Source organism: Scyliorhinus canicula, chromosome 5 (genome assembly GCF_902713615.1).
Source record: "Scyliorhinus canicula chromosome 5, sScyCan1.1, whole genome shotgun sequence".
Lineage (NCBI taxonomy): Eukaryota > Metazoa > Chordata > Chondrichthyes > Carcharhiniformes > Scyliorhinidae > Scyliorhinus > Scyliorhinus canicula.
In genome coordinates this window covers 220,072,595-220,094,031 of record NC_052150.1, presented here as the reverse complement: position 1 = coordinate 220,094,031, position 21,437 = coordinate 220,072,595, and the positions used below count along the sequence as shown (strand labels likewise).

The window sequence follows — 21,437 nt, the reverse complement described above, 5'->3', positions numbered from 1 at the left end:
TCGGTGGGTATAAACCCCCTCCTCACCCCCTGTCCCTCTCTGTATCGGGGGGTATAAACCCCCTCCTCACCCCCTGTCCCTCTCTGTGTATGGGGGCTATAAACCCCCTCCTCGCCCCCTGACCCTCTCTGTGTCGGGGGGTATAAACCCCCTCCTCACCCCCTGACCCTCTCTGTGTCGGTGGGTATAAACCCCCTCCTCACCCCCTGTCCCTCTCTGTATCGGGGGGTATAAACCCCCTCCTCACCCCCTGGCCCTCTCTGTGTATGGGGCTATAAACCCCCTCCTCGCCCCCTGTCCCTCTCTGTGTCGGGGGTATAAACCCCCTCCTGACCCCCTGGCCCTCTCTGTGTCTGGGGTATAAACCCCCTCCTCGCCCCCTGTCCCTCTCTGTTTCGGGGGGTATAAACCCCCTCCTCACCCCCTGTCCCTCTCTGTGTCGGGGGGTATAAACCCCCTCCTCGCCCCCTGTCCCTCTCTGTGTCGGGGGGTATAAACCCCCTCCTCGCCCCCTGTCCCTCTCTGTGTCGGGGTGTATAAACCCCCTCCTCACCCCCCGTCCCTCTCTGTGTCGGGGGGTATAAACACCATCCTCACCCCCTGTCCCTCTCTGTGTATGGGGCTATAAACCCCCTCCTCGCCCCCTGTCCCTCTCTGTGTATGGGGGTATAAACCCCATCCTCGCCCACTGTCCCTCTCTGTGCCGGGGGTATAAACCCCCTCCTCGCCCCCTGACCGTCTCTGTGTATGGGGGGTATAAACCCCCTCCTCACCCCCTCTCCCTCTCTGTGACGGGGCTAAAATCCCCCTCCTCGCCCCCTGACCCTCTGTGTATGGGGGTGTAAATCACTCCCTGTAAAAGCTCTTCGGGGGGGGGGGGGGGGGGGGGGGGGGGTGTCAATGGCCAATTTGGTGCCTGCGGTAAAAGTACAGCTGGTGCCCCTGATTTCCGTTGCCCCCAATGTACAGATTCCTCTCCTGCCCAGTCACCTTTGAAAAGCCCGGAGCAGTTTCTTAAAGCTGACGGGGTAAGTGCCCTGTAATGAGTCAGGCTGCACCAGCAAACAGCAGTGTGCTGGTTAATTAGATACCGAAAATCTCCGTTGCCATAATGACTACACAGCAACTCTTGTCTGATGGGGCAGCTTCAGCGGAAGGGGTTTGTTTATATTGTTTTGGCAGCAGTAACGATAATCTGACTGTTCGATTGTGACTCTGCCGGTGCGTGGAATCCATCCAGCGACAGGCAGAGTAGCGGACCTGCACCTCCCTTCATGTTTCATTCCGTTAGAACCTCACATCAGGTCAGAAACATTCATCAGCTCTTGTTGAATGCAGCGCAGTGGCAACTGGAGGTGAGGGGGAGGTGGGGGCGGGGAGGGAGGTGGGGGCGGGGAGGGAGGTGGGGGCGGGGAGGGAGGTGGGGGCGGGGAGGGAGGTGGGGAGGGGGGGGCGGCGTTAGGTTGGGAGAGGGGGTTATGTATGGGGCGGTGGGTCGTGTGGATTTGGAGAGAGGGGCTATTTGGCGAGCTTGCTGCAGAAAGAGTTGCCGGTTTAGCTCACTGGGCTAAATCGTTGGCTTTTAAAGCAGGCCAGCAGCACGGTTCGATTCCCGTACCAGCCTCCCCGGACAGGCGCCGGAATGTGGCGACTAGGGGCTTTTCACAGTAACTTCATTGAAGCCTACTCGTGACAATAAGCGATTTTTATTTTCATTTCATTTCATGGTGGGGATGCACGGTTGCCAGGGAGCGGATGGCACTGTGTGATGCAAGCGAGTGGAGAAAGGGGGCAAGGGAGCTTTCAGTAACACTGCAGTTTGCCATCCCCGTGAACACGTCCTAGCTTGTCTGCTGCCAAGTCCCTGCTCACCGGAGGGGTGCCTTCCCCTTGGCAAGGCTCAAATCTGGGCCAGTTCTCAGGTCTGATTCAACCTTAACCAATATTTATATCATGCCGCTCGAATGGGTTTCAAAGTCGGCAAATGCAAGGTCAGTTGTATCGGAATAATAAGGGATACAATGGCTCCCTTCCAAATGGTGGAAAAGGAGAACCAGTGGAGATGCAAGGAGACACACCCCTTCTCAAGGGCAATTCGAGACGGCTAATAAATGCTGGCATTGCCAGCGACAACAACATTGCGTGGCAGAATACAACATAAAATTGTAAGAAACAAACTTTGGGTTTCCAGGACGTGAGTCATCAAAATCTCATGAACTGGTGCAGGAAATAATCCAAAAGGCTGATGGAATAATGGCCTTTGTTGAAATGAAATGAAATGAAAATCGCTTATTGTCGCGAGTAGGCTTCAAATGAAGTTACTGTGAAAAGCCCCTAGTCGCCACATTCCGGCGCCTGTTCGGGGAGGCTGGTACGGGAATTGAACCGTGCTGCTGGCCTACCTTGGTCTGCTTTCAAAGCCAGCGATTTAGCCCAGTGTGCTAAACCAGCGGGTGGTGTTGGTTATAGAAAGTGTCTGTTATTTTTTTAAATTAATTTATGGGATGTGGGCATCGCTGGCTAGGCCAGCATTTACTGCCCATCCCTAGTTGCCCTTCAGAAGGTGGTGGTGAACTGCCTTTTTGAACTACTGCCAGTCAATGAGATGTGGATGGGGAGTGGATGGGGTGTGGATGGGGAGTGGATGGGGTGTGGATGGGGTGGATGGGGTGTGGATGGGGTGGATGGGGAGTGGATGGGGTGGATGGGGAATGGATGGGGTGTGGAAGGGGTGTGGATGGGGTGGATGGGGTGTGGATGGGGTGTGGAAGGGGTGTGAATGGGGTGGATGGGGAGTGGATGGAATGTGGATGGGGTGTGGAAGGGGTGTGGATGGGGTGGATGGGGAGTGGATGGGGTGTGGATGGGGAGTGGATGAGGTGTGGATGGGGAGTCGATGGGATGTGGATGGGGAGTGAATGGGGAGTGGATGGGGTGTGGATGGGGAGTGGATGGGGTGTGGATGGGGAGTGGATGGGGTGTGGATGGGCGTGGGTGGAGCATGGGTGGGGCGTGGATGGGGAGTGGATGGGGAGTGGATGAAGTGTGGATGGGAAGTGGATGGGGTGTGGATGGGGAGTGGATGGGGTGTGGCTAGGGAGTGGATGGAGTGTGGATGGGGAGTAGATGGGGAGTGGATGGGGAGTGGATGGGATGTGGATGGGGAGTGGATGGGGAGTGGATGGGGAGTGGATGGGATGCAGATGGGGAGTGGATGGGGAGTGGATGGGGAGTGGATGGGATGCGGATGGGGAGTGGATCGGGTGTGGATGGGGAGTGGGTGGCCAATCCACCTACTCTGCACATTTTTGGGTTGTGGGGGTGAAACCCACGCAAACACGGGGAGAATGTGCAAACTCCAAATGGACAGTGACCCAGGGCCGGGATCAAACCTGGGACCTCAGCGCCGTGAGACAGCAGTGCTAACCATTGCGCCACCGTGCTGCCCTGCGGGATTCCCCTTTAACGAGAGGAGCCCTCATGGTATACAAACGCCGACCTGGGTTCAGGCCAGTTTGTATTGGCAGTGGGTCTGCCGCATGTACCCGTATGGACTGGCCGGGGTCTTGGCGAGGTTACCCAATGTTTTCCAGCAGGGCCTCGGCGTCACGCCTGGGGCCGTGCCCGGATCAGTGTGGACCCGTTGGCTCAGATGCACTATTTCCACACCCGGCTGGTCCCATACGTGCTGAAGCCTAAGGCGGATTCCGAATTGGATTGATTGGATTATACCCACTGTTCAGCTCTCTGATTGGGCTGTCTCTGTCGTCCCCGTAATGAAGCTGGACAGCTCCGCCCGCCTGTGCAGCCATTATAAGATGACGGTGAACAGTGTCTCTCGTCTGGACCGTCACTCAGTCCCTTCCATTGAGGATTTCTAGGTAAAACTCAGTGGTGGTCGCACTTTCCCGAAGCTGGACATGATCCAGGCATACCCACAGCCGGGTTTGGACCCCGGCCCGCCACGTTTCGTGATGATAAATACCCAACGGGGGTTTGGGGGTCTCCTCGGCATGTGCAATCTTCCAGAGAGTAATCCTACGATGGTTACCCTGAGTGGGGGTGTCCTGATTAACGGGCTCCTCCAGCCAGGACCATCTACGGAACCTGGCTGAGGTCTTGCGGCATTACGTGGCTGCAGGCTACTTTGTCGCGGATGAGGTCACGTATCTGGGTTATCGCCTGGACCGCCATGGCCAACACCCCATAGATAACAAGCTGCGGGCCTCCGACAGGCCCCCGTGCCAGGCGGAACGTCCACAACGGACACCCGGGTGTGTCAAAAATGAAAATGCTGGCCCGCAGCCTGGTGGCCCGGGATCAAGGGCAGTGGGCCCAGCATTGTGTGGCCTGCCAAGGGCATCAGAGGTTGCCACCCGGTGGCCCCACTCCACCCGTGGGAATGGCCGGGCGGCCCTGGTCCCGCTTCCACATCGAATCAGTCCGCATGGTGGGGTGGTGCAGGGGAGATTAAATAGCAAAGGATTTCATGGTGCAACAACCAAAATAGAGTGGCAATGGTGTTCCAAACCCAATGGAGGTCACGGAGGTGCGGACCATCTTCTTCCCCGTGACCTCCACGAAATAAGAACTTCCCCAGTAATGAGGAGGGGCTTCCTTTTCCACGGGGGAGTCGGCACCGTATAAAAACCTTGATCTGCATGCAGGTAGAGGAAGGGAGATCATAAGACCATGAGACATCGGAGCACAATTAGGCCACTCGGCCCATCGAGTCAGCTCCGCTATTCAATCATGGCTGATTGTCATCCGCATTGTCCTGACTCCTGCCTTCTCCCCATAACCCCTGATCCCCTTCAGGACCCTTCAGGGAGTGGAGAGTTATTGTGTACCGAGAATAAAATAGTATTATTGGGCAGCATAGTGGTTAGCATTATGGCTTCACAGCTCCAGGAACCCTGGTTCGATTCCCAGCTTGGGTCACTGCCTGTGCGGAGTCTGCACGTTCTCCCCGAGTGTGAGTGGGTTTCCTCCGGGTACTCCGGTTTCCTCCCACAGTCCAAAGATGTGCAGGTTAAGTGGATTGGCCATGTTAAATTGCCCTGAGGTTAGATGGGGTTACTGGGTTACAGGGATAGGGTGGAGCTGTGGGCTTAAGTAGGGTGCTCTTTCCAAGAGCCGGTACAGACTCGGTGGGCCGAATGGCCTCCTTCTGCACTGTATAATCTATGATTATTGCATCCAGCTGGCCATTCCATTTGCGTTCGCTCCCGAGGGATAGTACGGTTACATAGCAACCATCTGAATGCAACATGAAGGGATAAGGATTGAAACGAGTCACGACACAAACCCAACAAAATCCCAGCACCCATTTCAAGCGAGCGAGAGGTTGGAAAGCACAAAGTCCTTTGCAAATGTAATCGAGCACGTTTTCACATTCCTGCTTCCGAAGCTACCGAAACATTTGGGCCTCAACCACAAAGATTAAAAATAGGTTGAGAAATCGGCTGCCGCTCTCGAGGGGATGTGGTCTTCCTCACCCTATTTTTGTGTCGACTCTCCTGTGATCCAATGGAAACAACGAGTAAAATCTGGGTCAATTTTTTTTGACAAAATGACCATGGAGAATATTAAATTTTTCGATCGCATTTTATCTCACCTTGAAATCTGGGTGGCACTTGAAATTTGTGCATCTGTTTCCCACTGTCGACAAGATTCGGAGTTGGGTTTTCTGCACATATGCAGGCCGGTGTCGGCGGCCATCTTGCATTCTCAGCCGACGCAGTGGAAGGGGCAAGTGGCAAGGTGGAGGCACAGGATCGAGAGGTTGTGGAGTGCAGAAGCCTGTATTTTGTTTGGTTGATTGACACAGGAGTCAAAGGGTATGCGGTTGGTGTGTGCGATGGATGGGGGGGGCTGGTCAGGAAAGTACAGTTGCTGCCACAATCAGACCAGCTGTGACCTTACCAAGTGACGGGATGGGCTGGTGGGGCTGAATGGCCTTCTCCTATCTCACATGTTCATATATGGAGTGGCGAGCCGAAAGATAAGGTTCTGTTCCCCGTGTTCCTGATGGAAACCAGGCCAAAGCACAGGGATGGGAGGCTGTTAAAGGAACAGGAATTAATTTCCAACACCCCACCACACCTGATCATTACCAGAACCCCTGTACTCCAATCGTAAAGACAACGCTCCTCCCCCCGCCATGACTGCACACCTCCACTCCCCTAATCATGGAGAACCCCCTCCCCTGATCTTAGAATCTCCCCCCCCCCCCCCCCCGATCACGAAAATTCCCTCTCCTTTATGGCAAAGACTTCCTCATCTTAAACCCTGAATTCAAAGTCCTCCTTTCCTCCACCACAGACCCCCTCTCCTCAACTGAAAAGAGTTCCCTCTCCCTCCTGACTGCCTCCTCTGAGTCTTCTGCCCCCCCCCCCATTCCCCAAACCCCCACCACCCACGGACCATGATCAGACATGGACCCCAAGGGGTTAGGTTATGAAGAGATATTGCACAAGCTCAGGTTGTACTTGCTGAAATTTACAACAACGACTCACCTTTTAATGTTTTAAAACATCCCAAGGCCCTTCATCGGAATTTTAGGAAGCAATTTTGACTGCGAGATATATAAGGAACAGGAGAGCACATGGATAAAAGATTGATTGTGGAGATAAGCAGTAGGGAACATCACAAATGAGGTAAATGGGATGTTGTAGCGGCACGGTCACTGCACGAGTAATCCAGAGATTTAGGCCGGAATTCTCCGGCCTTTGGGATTCTCTTTTCCCACCATCAGTGCACCCCCGCACGAGGGTTTCCCGGCGGCGTGGGGTGGCTCCAATGGGAAATTTCATTGACAAGCGTCAGGAAGAGAGACTCCCGCCACTGCCGAATGGCACACCATCAGGAAACACACGGCCGGTGGACCGGAGAATCCCCCCCCCCCCCACGGTAACGGGCCGGGGACCTCGGTTCAAAATTTGAATTTAAGAAAAGTCGGGAATTAAATCATCCCGGTCACTCGTGTCCTCCAGGGACGGAAATCTGCTGCCCTTACCCGGTCTGGCCGAAATGTGACTCCAGACCCACAACAATGGGGGTCGACTCTCGACTGCCCCCCTCTGAAATGGTGGCAAACCAATCGATTCAAGGGCAATTAGGGATGGGCAACAAATGCTGGACCAGCCGGCGACGCTCACATCCCGTGAATGAATTTTTAAAAAATAATGTAGCGTGATAGATTTAGAGAGGGAATTCAGATATTTAGCGCTTTGGCAACGGATGGCACGGCCATCAAAAGCGGAGCGATTAAAAATGGGATTTGGAAGGTCGGAGGGTAATTTAATCGCAATTTTCAAAATAATACGGGGAGAGCAGAAAAAAAACTATTTCCGCTGGCTGAGGGATAGACCAAAGGAATAAGAGGCATTGACTAAAAATTAGATTCCGGCATTTAAGGAGTGAAAGGGGCAGCACGGTAGCACAGTGGTTAGCACAATTGCTTCACAGCTCCTGGGTCCCAGGTTCGATTCCTGGCTTGGGTCACTGTCTGTGCGGAGTCTGCACGTTCTCCCCGTGTGTGCGTGTGCTCCGGGTGCTCCCGTTTCCTCCCAAAAGTCCAAAGATGTGCAGGTTAGGTGGATTGGCCATGCTAAATTGCCCTTAGTGTCCAAAACGGCTAATTGGGATTACTGGGTGAAGGGGATGGGGTGGGGGAGGCATGGGCTTGAGTAGGCTGCTCTTTCCAAGGGCCAGTGCAGACTTGATGGGCCGAATGATCTCCTTCCGCACTGTAAATTCTATGAAACGGAAAAGCTTTGGTACATTCTTCGGCAGAGGCCAATTTATACGAGATCAATTGTTAATTTTTGCTCTGAGCTTGGTAGATTTATGTTGGCTGTAGGTTTTTGAGGGATACTTTATTTGTCAAATTTATAAACGTACATTCCAAAACATTTAAACGAGATTTACAATTACAGCACAGATACTCTGAGGTGCAATCCATGTGATGTTCACAGTATAGGTTCCATGTCAAGCATACAGTTTGCTCAGAGCAAGTCAAACCCTTCTTACGTTAACATTATTGGATCTTGCTGTGCACTCGGTCCCCCTGTGTATACCTTCCCCCCGGCGCAGTAACACTACAAGTTGGCATATCTGAATCTCTTGATTAATAAGGGAATCAGGGGTTATGGGGAGAAGGCAGGAGAATGGGGATGAGAAAAATATCAGCCATGATTGAATGGCGGAGCAGACTCGATGGGCCGAGTGGCCTAATTCTGCTCCTATGTCTTATGGTTTTATGAATCAACACCCAGTCTGCCAGTTGCCAGATGGAATTGTGGTTAATCTGTGCCGCGGTATTAATGGTTACCATTTTAATGGTCAGATGCCTTCTCCAATTCCCATGTCCCGTGGGCTGGATTCTCCGCCGGCGGGATTCTCCGCTCGGCTACCGGCAGCCCACCCAGGCCCGCGGGTTTCCCGGTGCTGTGGTGTGACCACAATGGGAAATCCCATTGGCAGGTGGTGGGAACGGAGATTCCCGCTGCCGGCAGGGGCGTACCACGCAGGAAACAAGGCTGGCAAACCGGAAACTCCCGCCCCATGTTTTTAAATAATCGTTTTCCGAGGAAACTTTAGTCCGAACTAACGGGAGCCGTCTACCTGCATAGGTGGCAGAATCACAGCATTGTTAGAGGGCAGAAGGAGGCCACTCGGCCCATCATGTCTGCACCAACACTCCGTATGGCCAATTCACCGAGTGCCATTCTCCTGCCTTCTTCCCATGACTCTGCACATTCTTCCGATTCAGATACGAGTCTGCTTCTCTTTCGAATGCCTTGATTGAACTTGCCTCCAGGCTGTGCCTCCCATGCCTTAAGTCGTTTTTTTCTCCTTTTGCAAATTACTTTGGGGCGATTCTCCAATATTGGGCCCAAGTGTTCGCGTCGTCATGAACACCGAGAGGCCAGCCCGCCAATCTGTGGGCCCCGATCGCGGGCGAGACCCCATTGGAGGCCCTCCCCACCGGTGAAGGATCCCCCCCCCCCACCCCGCCACAGGCCGCCTCCCCCCCGACCATTCACGCAGGGTTCCCGCCGGCAGCGACCAGGGGTGAACGGCGCCAGCGGGACTCTGTCGTATCGGCGCGGCTGCTTGGCCCATTTGGGCCGCAGAATCGGCAGCCCCACCGATTCCAGCAGCCCCCGGCCGGCACCACGCCAAACACGCCGGCACAAATGGCGGCGATTCTCCGCATCTCGGAGATTCGCGCACCGTGTCGGGGCGCGGTTGCGGCGATTCTCCGGCCAGCCGTGGGGCTAGGAGAATCGCCCCCTTTAATTCTGCCCTCTCTCCTTCTTGAGCTTCTCCCCAACTACTCTGACATGTCCCCCCCCCTCATCATTTTGAATACCTTTATCGAGCCTCCCCTCAACCGTCTCTTAACGAATGGATAGGGTCTGATTTTGGGTTCAATAACCCATTGTGATGCTGTTCAAGGTTGAATAGTTAATGCTGCCGACCAGGGGATGAGAAGCGTTGCTGGGTAGGTGGTTGTTGGCAGGACCAGTCAGGCTTTTTAAGAAGGGCGCTCAGCCAACATCATTTTGAGCCATGGCATTGGGGTTTGGCTTGCACCACACTATTTATCTGCAGCTTCATTTCATGCATAGATTCGACACTGGGGGATGAGCTGTAACCTTTCCAGCAACCACTGGAAGCCTCAAGGTGCTTTGCAGCCAATGAAGTTGTTTTAAAGAGCAGTCACGGCGGTGGCGTAAAAACAAAACGCCCTGGGATCTTGCTGTGCTCGGGTTGGCAGCTGTGTTATTTTACATGAGGGCAGTGACTCAACTTGCAACGCCCCATTGAAGTGTAGTCATGGCTAGTACCATAGGAAATGGGGTAGCCAATCAGTGCTGATGGGCAGACAAACTGCTCATTATCACGGCATCACTGAATCGTTACAGCGCGGGAGGACGCCACACAGTCCATCATCTCTGCACTGGAGATCGAGGGATAAATCATGGATTGAGGGACACGTGTTTGACAGGACGCAAGAGGATTAGAAAATTCCGACAGAGCAAAAGGAGGCCATCCCCGTCTGCACTGACCCTCCGAAAGAGCCCCCTATCTAGGTCCACGTCTCCACCCAATCCCTGTAACCCCACCTGTTGCCTTTTTTACCTACTGTAAATATGGCAGCCAATAAGGTTGCTCTCCTTCCTTTCGATATCAATATCAGGGGCTGGTTTAGCTCACTGGGCTAAATCGCTGGCTTTTAAAGCAGACCAAGCAGGCCAGCAGCACGGTTCGATTCCCGTACCAGCCTCCCCGGACAGGCGCCGGAATGTGGCGACTAGGGGCTTTTCACAGTGACTTCATTGAAGCCTACTCGTGACAATAAGCGATTTTCATTTCATTTCTAATGCTCAGAGTCGCCAGGTATCGAATGATACCACCACAAGGTTCAACTAGCTATCGATCAAAGAGCCAAACACCAGTTAGTTAGTTCAAGGTCAAGGGTAGTTTATTTACACACACACTTAATCATGCAACAAAAACACTACTAGTTAAAGTACACCTATCGACTATGACAACCTGTACTTAACTTCAGGCACCCGGCTTAGATCAGAGGGACAGTGGCCGTTGTTCGATTCTGGATCTATCGGGTCTGTAGAAGTAACGGCTGCTTAGCTGGGTTCATCCGTCTGGTAGGGGGCGTTGAACTGGAACTTGCTTCTGGTGGAGCTGCGACTGGAGATGGACGTTGCCGGAGCGCCAGGTCCAAGAGAGGCCGAACACATGGTGGACTCTCTTCTTATCCTTGGGGGTTTTCCCCGCTCTTTTGGGGAATCCTTCAGTTTGGACCTCACTGATTGGGTGATTCCTGATCATTATGTTCGATTCGAACCAATAAATGGGCGGGTGCCTTGATGGCTGGGCGTGTTGCAGGCGGTCACTGACCCTGTTGGTTACTCTTCCCAAGTACAGGGAGTGGCGCCAAAATGTCTGGGACTGAACTGGTCGCTCAAGTACCAGTCCTTTGTCTGGCAGAGGTGGGCCATCAAATGCTAATCGGTCGGGGTTTCGATACCGTCTGGATTCCTTCGCAAAGATACATTTCAGGCTCTGACCCTGCCTGAATCTCGCATTGTCCATTTTACCCGCTATGCTTTGTGACCTTCTCTGTTCCTGGTTGTAAGTGGCCATTCCAGGTGGCTACACATCTAACGTTTTGGCCACTAAGGGCAATTTTTATCACGGCCAATCCACCTAACCTGCACCTCTTTGGACTGTGGGGGGAAACCGGAGGACCCGGAGGAAACCCACGCAGACACGGGGAGAACGAGAAGACTCCACACAGACAGGAGCTGTTTAGGACAGGGCTAAATCGCTGGCTTTTAAAGCAGGCCAGCAGCGCGGGTTCAATTCCCGTACCAGCCTCCCCGAACAGGTGGCGGAATGTGGCGACTAGGGGCTTTTCACAGTAACTTAATTTGAAGCCTACTTGTGACAATAAGCGATTTTCATTTTTTCCAGTCACCCAAGACCGGAATTAAACCCAGGTTGCTTGCGCTGTGAGACAGCGGAGCTAGCCACTGTGCCACCCATTGTCAAAATAGTGCCATGGATTCTTTCACATCCACCTGAGGAGCTGTGGGTGGGGGCGGCTCAGTTTAAGCAGGAAACAATTAGGCAGGAGTGAAAGAAACGGTGGCACAGTGGTTAGCACTGCTGCCTCACAGCTCCAGGGTCCCGGGTTCAATTCCGGCCTTGGGTCACTGTCTGTGCGGAGTCTTCACTTTCTCCCCGTGTCCTCCGGGTGCTCCGGTTTCCTCCCACAGTCCAAAGATGTGCAAGTTAGGTGGATTAGCCATGATAAATTGCCCTGAGTGACCAAAAGGCTGGCTGGGGTTACTGGGCTACGGGGATGGGATGGGCTTAAGTAGGGTGCTCTTTCCAAGGGCCGGTGCAGACTCGTTGGGTCGAATGGCCTCCTTCTGCACTGTAAATTCTCTGATTCTATCCTTACCCTGTGTGGCCTACAGTGACCCACAGCAATGTCATTGACTCTGAGGGTGGCACTGTTACTTCACAGTGCCAGGGTCCCAGGTTCGATTCCCGGCTTGGGTCACTGTCTGTGCGGAGTCTCCACGTTCTCCCTGTGTCTGCGTGGGTTTCCTCCGGGTGCTCCGGTTTCCTCCCACAAGTCCCGAAAGACGCACTGTTTGGTGAATTGGACATTCTGAATTCTCCCTCTGTGTACCCGAACAGATAAGGAGAGGGGGATAAGATAGGTAGAGAAATATATATATATAAAGAAAGACAAGAAAGAAATAAAATGTAAAAGACGGATTTGGATTTGTTTAATGTCACGTGTACTGAGGTACAGTGAAAAGCATTTTTCTGTGAGCAGCTCAAACAGATAATTTAGTACTTGAAAAGAAAAGAAAAAGAAAATACATAATAGGGCAACACAGGGTAAATAATGTAAATCCATAGACAGTGGCATCGGATGAAGCTGTTTTTGAGTCTGTTCGTGCGTGTTCTCAGACTTCTGTATCTCCTGCCCGATGGAAGAAGTTGGAAGAGTGAGTAAGCCGGGTGGGAGGGGTCTTTGATTATGCTGCCCGCTTTCCCCAGGCAGCGGGAGGTGTAGATGGAGTCAATGGATGGGAGGCATGTTTGTGTGATGGACTGGGCTGTCTTCACGACTCTTTGAAGTTTCTTGCGGTCTTGGGCTGAGCAGTTTTTATACCAGGCTGTGATGCAGCCCGATAGGATGCTCTCTATAGTGCATCTGTAAAAGCTGGTAAGAGTCAGTGTGGACATGCCGAATTTCCTTAGTTTCCTGAGGAGGTATAGGCGCTGTTGTGCTTTCTTGATGGTCGCGTCGACGTGGGTGGACCAGGACAGATTTTTGGTGATGGGCACTCCTCGTAATTTGAAACTGCTGACCATCTCCATCTCTGATGTTGACAGGTGTGTGTGTGTATAGTACTTTGCTTCCTGAAGTCAATGACCAGCTCTTTAGTTTTGCTGGCATTGAGGGAGAGATTGTTGTCGTTACACCACTCCACTAGGTTCTCTATCTCCCTCCTGTATGCTGACTCGTCGTTATTCAAGATCCGACCCACAATGGTTGTGTCGTCAGCAAATTTGTAGATGGAGTTGGAACTAAATTTTGCCACACAGTTGTGTGTGTACAGGGAGTAGAGTAGGGGGCTAAGTACGCAGCCTTGCAGGGCCCCGGTATTGAGGACTATTATAGAGGAGGTGTTGTTCATTCTTCCTGATTGTGGTCTGTGGGTGAGAAAGTCGAAGATCCAGTTTCAGAGGGAGGAGCCAAGTCCTAGAGTTTGGAGCTTTGCTATGAGCTTGGCTGGGATTATGGTGTTGAAGGCAGAGCTGTAGTCAATAAATAGGAGTCTGATGTAGGAGTCCTTGTTGTCGGGATACTCTAGAAATGAGTGTAGGGCCAGGAAGATGGCGTCTGCTGTGGACCGGTTGCAGCAGCTGTATGCGAATTGCAGTGGATCTAGGCATTCTGGGAGTATGGAGTTGATGCACTTCATGACCAACCTCTCGAAGCATTTCATTACAATTGATCTCAGGGCCACCGGGCGGTAGTCATTGAGGCACGTTGCCTGGTTCTTCTTTGGCACAAGTATGATAATGGTCTTCTTGAAGCAGGTGGGGACCTCGGAGCGGAGTGAAAATGAAATGGAATGAAAACAAAGGGGTTGAGGTGGGATAGAGCTAATCATCTGAAGTTGTTGAACTCCATGTTAAGTCCAGAAGGCTGTAACGTGTCTAATTGGAAGATGAGGTGCTGTTCCTCCAGTTTGCGTTGAGCTTCACTGGAACATTGCAGCAGGCCAAGGACAGAAATGTGGACACGGGAGCAGAGTCAAGCAAGAACAATACAGCACAGGAACAGGCCCTTCGGCCCTCCAAACCTGTACCGGTCATGATACCACCCTTGGCCCAAACCCTCAGCACTTCCTCGTGCTTTATCCCTCTATACCCATCCTATTCACATATTTGCTGATAAGTTTTTTGAACGCTGTTAATGTATCTGCTTCCACAGCCTCCCCTGGCAACCTGCCTCGTACATTTCCTCTAAATTTTTGAGAGGTGGGTAGATTTAACATTGAGGAGGAACTACTTCTCGCAGAGGGTGATGAATTTGTGGAACTCGATTTCCCACAGCGCGGTGGAGTCTGAATCACTAAATGGTTTCAAGAAGGAGATAGATATATTTCTGATACAAATCAGTAAAAGGGATATGAGGAATAGGCGGCGAGTTGAATGTGAGACCAGGAAGAGATCAGCCATGATCTGATTGAATGGCGGAGCAGGCTCGAAGGGCTAAATTGCCCACTTCTGAACCGATGTACGTTTTCAAGAGGCAGTTAGATAGAGCTCTTGAGACCGAAGGGATGGAAGGAAATGGGGGGGGGGGGGGGGAGAGAGCGGGAACAGGTCACTGAGTTGGGGGTGACCAGCCAGGATCATAATGAATGGTGCGGCAGGCTCGAAGGGCCGAATGGCCTCCTCCTGGTCCTATTTTCCCTGTTTTGCTTCTGTGTGAGACTGGATGGTGTTTTCAGATCCCTGTGCAGCCCCGCAAATCGCTTTATTTCCAAGACCTTTTATTGACACATCCCCCCCCCCCCCACCACCACAACGGAGTGTGGCTAAATTGGATGCATGTCGACCCGACAGCTTTTGGGGGTGGGGGGTGAGGGTGAGGATGTTGGTTTCCCCTGTGGTTACATCCCAAAAACTCCTGCCCTGCCGTGCAAAATAGGTTTAGTCTTTGGGGAGATTGGATCCGGGGAGAGGAGGGGGGGGGGGGGGGGGGAGGGAGGGAGCTGAAGGGAACGAAAATCCATAAATTCCACCTTCCTGTCATTGTAATGGGAGGGACGTGACTTGACTACTTGTGTGCCTCTTGCACCGACCCAGCTACTCCCCCTCCCTTCCCTCCCTCCTCAATGTGTTTCTATCGCATTGCCAGCTCCAGGTGAGGAGGGCTGCAAGAACCAGTTTCACGGTGGGTGAATTTCCCTGTCTACAAAAGTTTATTATATTCTGGCTTTCTGTCTGTGTGTGTGTGATTTCCTGCGGGCAGCAATATTTCTGAGGTTGAATTTAGAAGGAGCGTTTGAAGGGAAGAGAGAGATTCTCTCTGTGCTTCTCAGTTTCTTCGCTGTGTGTGTGTGTGTGACATTGATGGGATCTTGGACGTGCCTGGATGCTTTTGAATGGACAGGAGGGGGTAAACAAGGGGGCTGTGAGGCGTGGAGGCTCCTATACCCCCTCCCCTTCCCACACTTTTTCTCTTGATGTCCCCATTACCTCCTGTATTTGTCATTTGTCACTTTTGATGCGGGTGTCAGTTTCCCCAGGATTCTGCCCTGTTTGTAAATATCTCTGCTGCCCAGATTGGGCTTGCTGTATCAGTTTGCTCTCTCTCTCTCTCTCTCTCATACACACACACACGGGCTCGAACCAAATGTGACTTTGTTTGTTTTCTGCACTCGGTTCCTGGCTTGCTTTTGGGGAGGGCAGTTTTGATGCAATCGGTGCCTGCAAGTGTCCACACAGCCCTCCGGCGATTCAGTCCCCTCCCCTCGCAGAACACTGCATATTGAACACCGATGAACTGGTGCATTGCCTTCCAAAGCAGATAGTCCCCTCGCCAAACCATTCATTGCTGTCTGGAGCCGGCCGGGGCGAGCTGGTCAGCCTGGACTACTTTGGGGGAATGGGATATAAATATATATACATTTCTCCCCCCCCCCCCCGTGTGGGTCTCATTGCCATCAACCTCACTTTTAACCCCCTCCCCTGTCTCCACCTCCACCCCTACTCCCACCCCCCTCCCCCCATGTCTTTTGGGAATAATGGGATTGGGGAAAATATATATTTTTTAAACCAGTTCAAGACGATTTAATAAAAAGGTGACTTGGAATTTGTAGCAGAGTTGGGAATGGGGGATTTGTTTTTCCACATATTGTCTGTGGGGGGGGGGGGGGGAGATGCTGGGGGTGAGCTGTGTGTGTGTGGGGGGGGGGGTTGAGGGGCTGGGGGTGAGGTGTGTGTGTGGGGGGGGTGAGGGGCTGGGGGTGAGGTGTGTGTGTGTGGGGGGGGGGGGGTGAGGGGCTGGGGGTGAGGTGTGGGGGTGAGGTGTGTGTGTGGGGGGGGGGGGTGAGGGGCTGGGGGTGATGTGCGTGTGGGGGGGTGAGGGGCTGGGGGTGAGGTGTGTGTGAGGGGGTGAGGTGTGTGTGGGGGGGGTGAGGGGCTGGGGGTGAGGTGTGTGTGTGTGTGGGGGGGTGAGGGGCTCGGGGTGAGGTGTATGTGTGGGGGGGGTGAGGGGCTGGGGGTGAGGTGTGGGGGGTGAGGTGTGTGTGTGGGGGGGGTGAGGTGTGGGGGGTGAGGTGTGTGTGTGGGGGGTGAGAGGCTGGGGGTGAGGTATGTATATAGGGGTGTGAGGGGCAGGTTGTGCGGTGTGTGTGTGTGGAGGGGTGAGAGGCTGGGGTGAGGTGTGTGTGGGGGGGGTGAGGTATGTGTGTGTGGGGGGGGTTAAGGGGCTGGGGGTGAGGTGTGTGTGGGGGGGGTGAAGGGCTGGGGGTGAGGTGTGTGTGTGTGGGGGTGAGGGGCTGGGGGTGAGGTGTGTGTGTGGGGGGTGAGTGGCTGGGGGTGAGGTATGTATATAGGGGTGTGAGGGGCAGGTTGTGCGGTGTGTGTGTGTGGAGGGGTGAGGGGCTCGGGTGAGGTGTGTGTGGGGTTGAGGGGCTGGGGGTGAGGTGTGTGTGGGGGGTGAGGGGCAGGGGGTGAGGTGTGTGTGTGTGGGGGTGAGGGGCTGGGGGTGAGGTGTGGGGGCTGAGGTGCGTGTGGGGGGTGAGGGGCTAGGGGTGTGGTGCGTGTGGGGGGTGAGGGGCTGGGGATGAGGTGTGTGTGGGGGGTGAGGGCAGGGGGTGAGGTGTATGTGTGTGGGGGGTGAGAGGCTGGGGGTGAAGTATGTATATAGGGGTGTGAGGGGCAGGTTGTGCGGTGTGTGTGTATGGAGGGGTGAGGGCCTGGGGTGAGGTGTATGTGGGGGGATGAGGCGCTGGGGGTGAGGTGTGTGTGGGGGGGTGAGGGGCTGGGGGTGAGGTGTGTGTGGGGGGTGAGGGACTGGGGGTGAGGTGTGTGTGGGGGTGAGGGGCTGGGGGTGAGGTGTGGGGGGTGAGGTGCGTGTGGGGGGTGAGGGGCTGGGGGTGAGGTGCATTTGGGGGGTGAGGGGCTGGGGATGAGGTGTGTGTGGGGGGGTGAGGGGCTGGGGGTGAGGTGTGTGTGTGTGGGGGGTTGAGAGGCTGGGGGTGAGGTATGTATATAGGGGTGTGAGGGGCAGGTTGTGCGGTGTGTGTGTGTGGAGAGGTGAGGGGCTGGGGGTGAGGTGTCTGTGGGGGGGTGAGGGGCTGGGGGTGAGGTGTGTGTGAGGGGTGAGAGGCTGGGGGTGAGGTGTGTGTGGGGGGGTGAGGGGCTGGGGGTGAGGTGTGTGTGAGGGGTGAGAGGCTGGGGTTCAGGTGTGTGTGGGGGGGTGAGGGGCTGGGGGTGAGGTGTGTGTGTGTGGGGGGGTGAGGGGCTGGGGGTGAGGTATGTATATAGGGGTGTGAGGGGCAGGTTGTGCGGTGTGTGTGTGTGGAGAGGTGAGGGGCTGGGGGTGAGGTGTGGAGGGGGAGGGGCGGGGGGGGTGAGGTGTGTGTGGGGTTTGAGGGGCTGGGGGTGAGAGGTCTGTGTGTGTGGGGGGGAGGGGCTGGGGTGGGGTGTCTGTGTGTGGGGGGAGGGGCTGGGGGTGAGTTGTCTGTGTGTGTGAGGGGCTGGGGTGAGGTGTGTGGGGGGGAGGGGCTGGGGGTGGGTTGTGCGTGTGTTCGGGGGGTAAGGTGTGTGTGTGGGGTGTGAGGGGCTGGGGCTGAGGTGTGTCTGTGTTGGGGGGTGAGGGGCTGGGGGTGAGGTGTGAGTGTGTTGGGGGGTGAGGGGCTGGGGGTGGGTTGTATGTGTGGGGGTGAGGGGCTGGGGGTGAGGTGTGTGTGTTGGGGGGCGAGGGGCTGGGGGTGAGGTATGTATATAGGGTGTCAGGGGTTGGGGGTGAGGTGTGAGTGTGTTGGGGGTGAGGTGTGAGTGTGTTGGGGTGAGGGGCTGGGAGTGAGGTGTATGTGTGGGGGAGTGAAGGGCTGGGGGTGTGGTGTGTGTGGGGGGGGTTGAGGTGAGTGTGTGTGGGGGGGTGAGGTGTGTGGTGGGTGAGGTGTGTGGGGGGGTGAGGGGCTGGGGGTGAGGTGTATGTGTGGGGGGTGAGGGGCTGGGGGTGATGCGTGTGTGGGTGGAGGTGTGAGATGTGTGGTGGTGAGGTATGTGGGGGCGTGAGGGGCTGGGGGTGAGGTGTGTGTGTGGGGGGTGAGGTGTGTGTGGGAGGGTGAGGTGTGTGTGGGGGGGTTGAGATGTGTGGAGGGTGAGGTGTGTGTGTGTGGGGTGGTGAGGGGGTGGGGGTGTGGTGTGTGTGTGGGGGGAGTGAGGTGTGTGTGTGGGGGGTGAGGTGTGTGAGTGTGTGGGGTGGGTGAGGTGTGTGGGGGGTTGAGGTGTGTGGGGGGATGCAGTGTGTGGTTGGGGGGTGTGGGTGTGATGTTTGTGTGTGTGGGGGTGTGCGGGTGTGGGTGGGGTTGCAGTGTGTGTGGTGGGGGGGTGGCTGTGGTGTTGCAGTGTGTGTATGGGGGTGTGTGTATGGGGGTGTGGGGGTGTGTTGCAGTGTGTGTATGGGGGTGTGCTGTGTGTGTGGGGGGGTTGCAGTGTGTGTTAGGGGGTGTGCGGTGTGTGTGGGGGGGGTTGCAGTGTGTGTATGGGGGTGTGCGGTGTATGTGTGTGGGGGGGTGTAGCAGTGTGAGTATGGGGGTGTGCGGTGTGTGTGGGGGGTGAGGTGTGTGAGTGTGTGGGGTGGGTGAGGTGTGTGGGGTGTTGAGGTGTGTGGGGGGTGCAGTGTGTGGTTGGGGGGTGTGGGTGTGGTGTTTGTGTGTGTGGGGGTGTGCGGGTGTGGGTGGGGGTGCAGTGTGTGTGGTGGGGGGGTGGCTGTGGTGTTGCAGTGTGTGTATGGGGGTGTGTGTATGGGGGTGTGGGGGTGTGTTGCAGTGTGTGTATGGGGGTGTGCGTTGTGTGTGGGGGTGTGTTGCAATGTGTGTATGGGGGTGTGCGGTGTGTGTGGGGGGGTTTCAGTGTGTGTTAGGGGGTGTGCGGTGTGTGTGGGGGGGGGGGGGTTGCAGTGTGTGTATGGGGGTGTGCGGTGTGTGTGTGTGGGGGGGTGTAGCAGTGTGAGTATGGGGGTGTGCGGTGTGTGTGGGGGTGTGTTGCAGTGTGTGTATGGGGGTGTGCGGTGTGTGTGGGGGTGTGTTGCAGTGTGAGTATGGGGATGTGCGGTGTGTGTGGGGGTGTGTTGCAGTGTGTGTATGGGGGTGTGCGGTGTGTGTGGGGGTGTGTTGCTGTGTGTGTATGGGGGTGTGCGGTGTGTGTGGGGGGGGTTGTTGCAGTGTGAGTATGGGGATGTGCGGTGTGTGTGGGGTGTGTGTTGCGGTGTGTGTGTGTGGGGGGTTGTGTGGTGTGTGTGGGGGTGGGTGTTGCAGTGTGTGTGTATGGGGGTGTGCGGTGTGTGTGGGGGTGTGTGTGTATGGGGGTGTGCGGTGTGTGTGTGGGTGTGTGGTGTGTTGCAGTGTGTGTATGGGGGTGTGCGGTGTGTGTGGGGGGAGGGTGTTGCAGTGTGTGTGTATGGGGGTGTGCGGTGTGTGTGGGGATTTGTGTGTATGGGGGTGTGCGGTGTGTTTGGGGTGTGTGTTGCAGTGTGTGTGTGTGGGGGGTTGTGCGGTGTGTGTGGGGGTGTGTGTTGCAGTGTGTGTGTGGGGGGTTGTGCGGTGTGTGTGGGGGTGTGTGTTGCAGTGTGTGTGGCGGGGGGGGGGGGGGGAGGGGGTGGGGGGTGGGGTACGATGTGTGTGTGAGAGCACATTGGACATTGGGCTCCAGGTCTCTCTGAAGCCACTCATTAACATCCGTGCAGGATGCATCCTCGGCACGTTCCCAGCTCTTCTCTAATCCTCCAAACTCCCTCCTCCCGGCTCGGGAAGCCAGTTTCACAACCGCGAGTCCTGTCTGAAGCAGCAGCCTCTCATTTTCTAAAGGATCAAGCGGAGAAAAGGCGTCTGTCAGTTCTTCATCGACTGCCACCCCAATCTCTGGCCATGGCCACTCGGTGGGATCTTGCTGTGCACTTTGCAGCAGTACAGAAAGAGGTCTTTCGGCCCAGCGTGTCTGAGCCGGCCTTCCACCACGTATCTACTCTACCTCCATTTTCCAGCATTCTGTCCCCAGCCTTGTGTGCTGGGGTGTTTCAGATTCTCATCTCGATGCTTCTCCTGCCCTGATCTTAATTCTATGTCCCCTGGTTATTGGTGGGCAATGGTTAGCACAGTTGCTTCACAGCGTCAGAGGCCCGGGTTAGACTCCCAGCTTGGGTGATTGTCTGTGCGAAGTCTGCACATTCTCCCCGTGTCTGCGTGGGTTTCCTCCGGGTGCTCCGGTTTCATCCCGTAAGGCCCAAAAAACATGCGTGTTCGGTGAATTCTCCCTCCGTGTACCCGAACAGGCGCCGGAATGTGGCGACTAGTGGATTTTCATAGTAACCTCATTGCAGTGTTAATGTAAGCCTACTTGTAACACTAATAAAGATTACTATTATTAACCTCTCAACTAAGGGGAAAGTCTCTTCCTATCTATGCCCCTCATCATTTTATATACCTCAAAAAGCCCCCCCCTCCGCTTTCTCTGCTCCAGGGAAATCTACCCCAGCCTATCCAGTGTCTCTGTCGCTGAAACCCTCCATCCCAGGCAACATTCTGGTGAATCTCTCCTGCACCCTCTCCACTGCAATCAGATTCTTTCTATAGTGTGGAGACCAGGGGCGGGATTCTCTGACCCCTCACCGGGTCGGAGAATCGCCTGGGGTCGGCGTAAATCCCGCCCCCGCCATGTCCCGAATTCTCCGCCACCCGGGATTCGGCGGGGGGCGGGAATTGCGCCATGCGGGTCAGCGGGCCCCCCGAGGCGATTCTCCGGCCTACGATGGGCCGAAGTCCTGTCGCTGACAAGCCTCTCTCGGCGGGATTGGCGGCGTGGGAGGGCGCCGGGGTCCTGGGGGGGGCGCGGGGCGATCTGACCCCGGGGGGTGCCCCTGCGGTGGCCTGGCCTGCGATTGGGGCCCACCAATCGGCGGGCGGGCCTGTGCCGTCGGGGCACTCTTTTTCTTCTGCCTTCGCCATGGTCATAAGAGACCCCCTCCCCTGCGCATGCCGCTGACGCTCCGGCTCATGCGCGGATTTACCCCGGCTGGCGATGTCCTTTCGGCCCCGGCTGGCATGGCGCCAAAGGCTGTTTACGCCAGC

At 55.3% G+C, this 21,437-nt stretch overlaps 1 protein-coding gene across 8 annotated transcripts in view; it reads left to right on the top strand.

Moving 5' to 3' along the window:
• Nucleotides 1–1,211: 1,211 nt before the first annotated feature.
• The window catches only part of adcyap1r1a (adenylate cyclase activating polypeptide 1a (pituitary) receptor type I), a 261,127-nt gene continuing 240,901 nt past the window's right edge, over nucleotides 1,212–21,437 (top strand). For 4 of the 8 annotated variants that reach the window (XM_038798555.1, XM_038798558.1, XM_038798550.1 and 1 more), the window contains exon 1: nucleotides 14,908–15,028. The gene's annotated coding sequence lies outside the window, so the exon portion shown is untranslated. Of the gene's footprint in view, nucleotides 1,356–14,907; nucleotides 15,029–21,437 lie in introns of those variants that run through there. The other 4 variants (XM_038798557.1, XM_038798552.1, XM_038798551.1 and 1 more) reach the window with 4 other exon arrangements.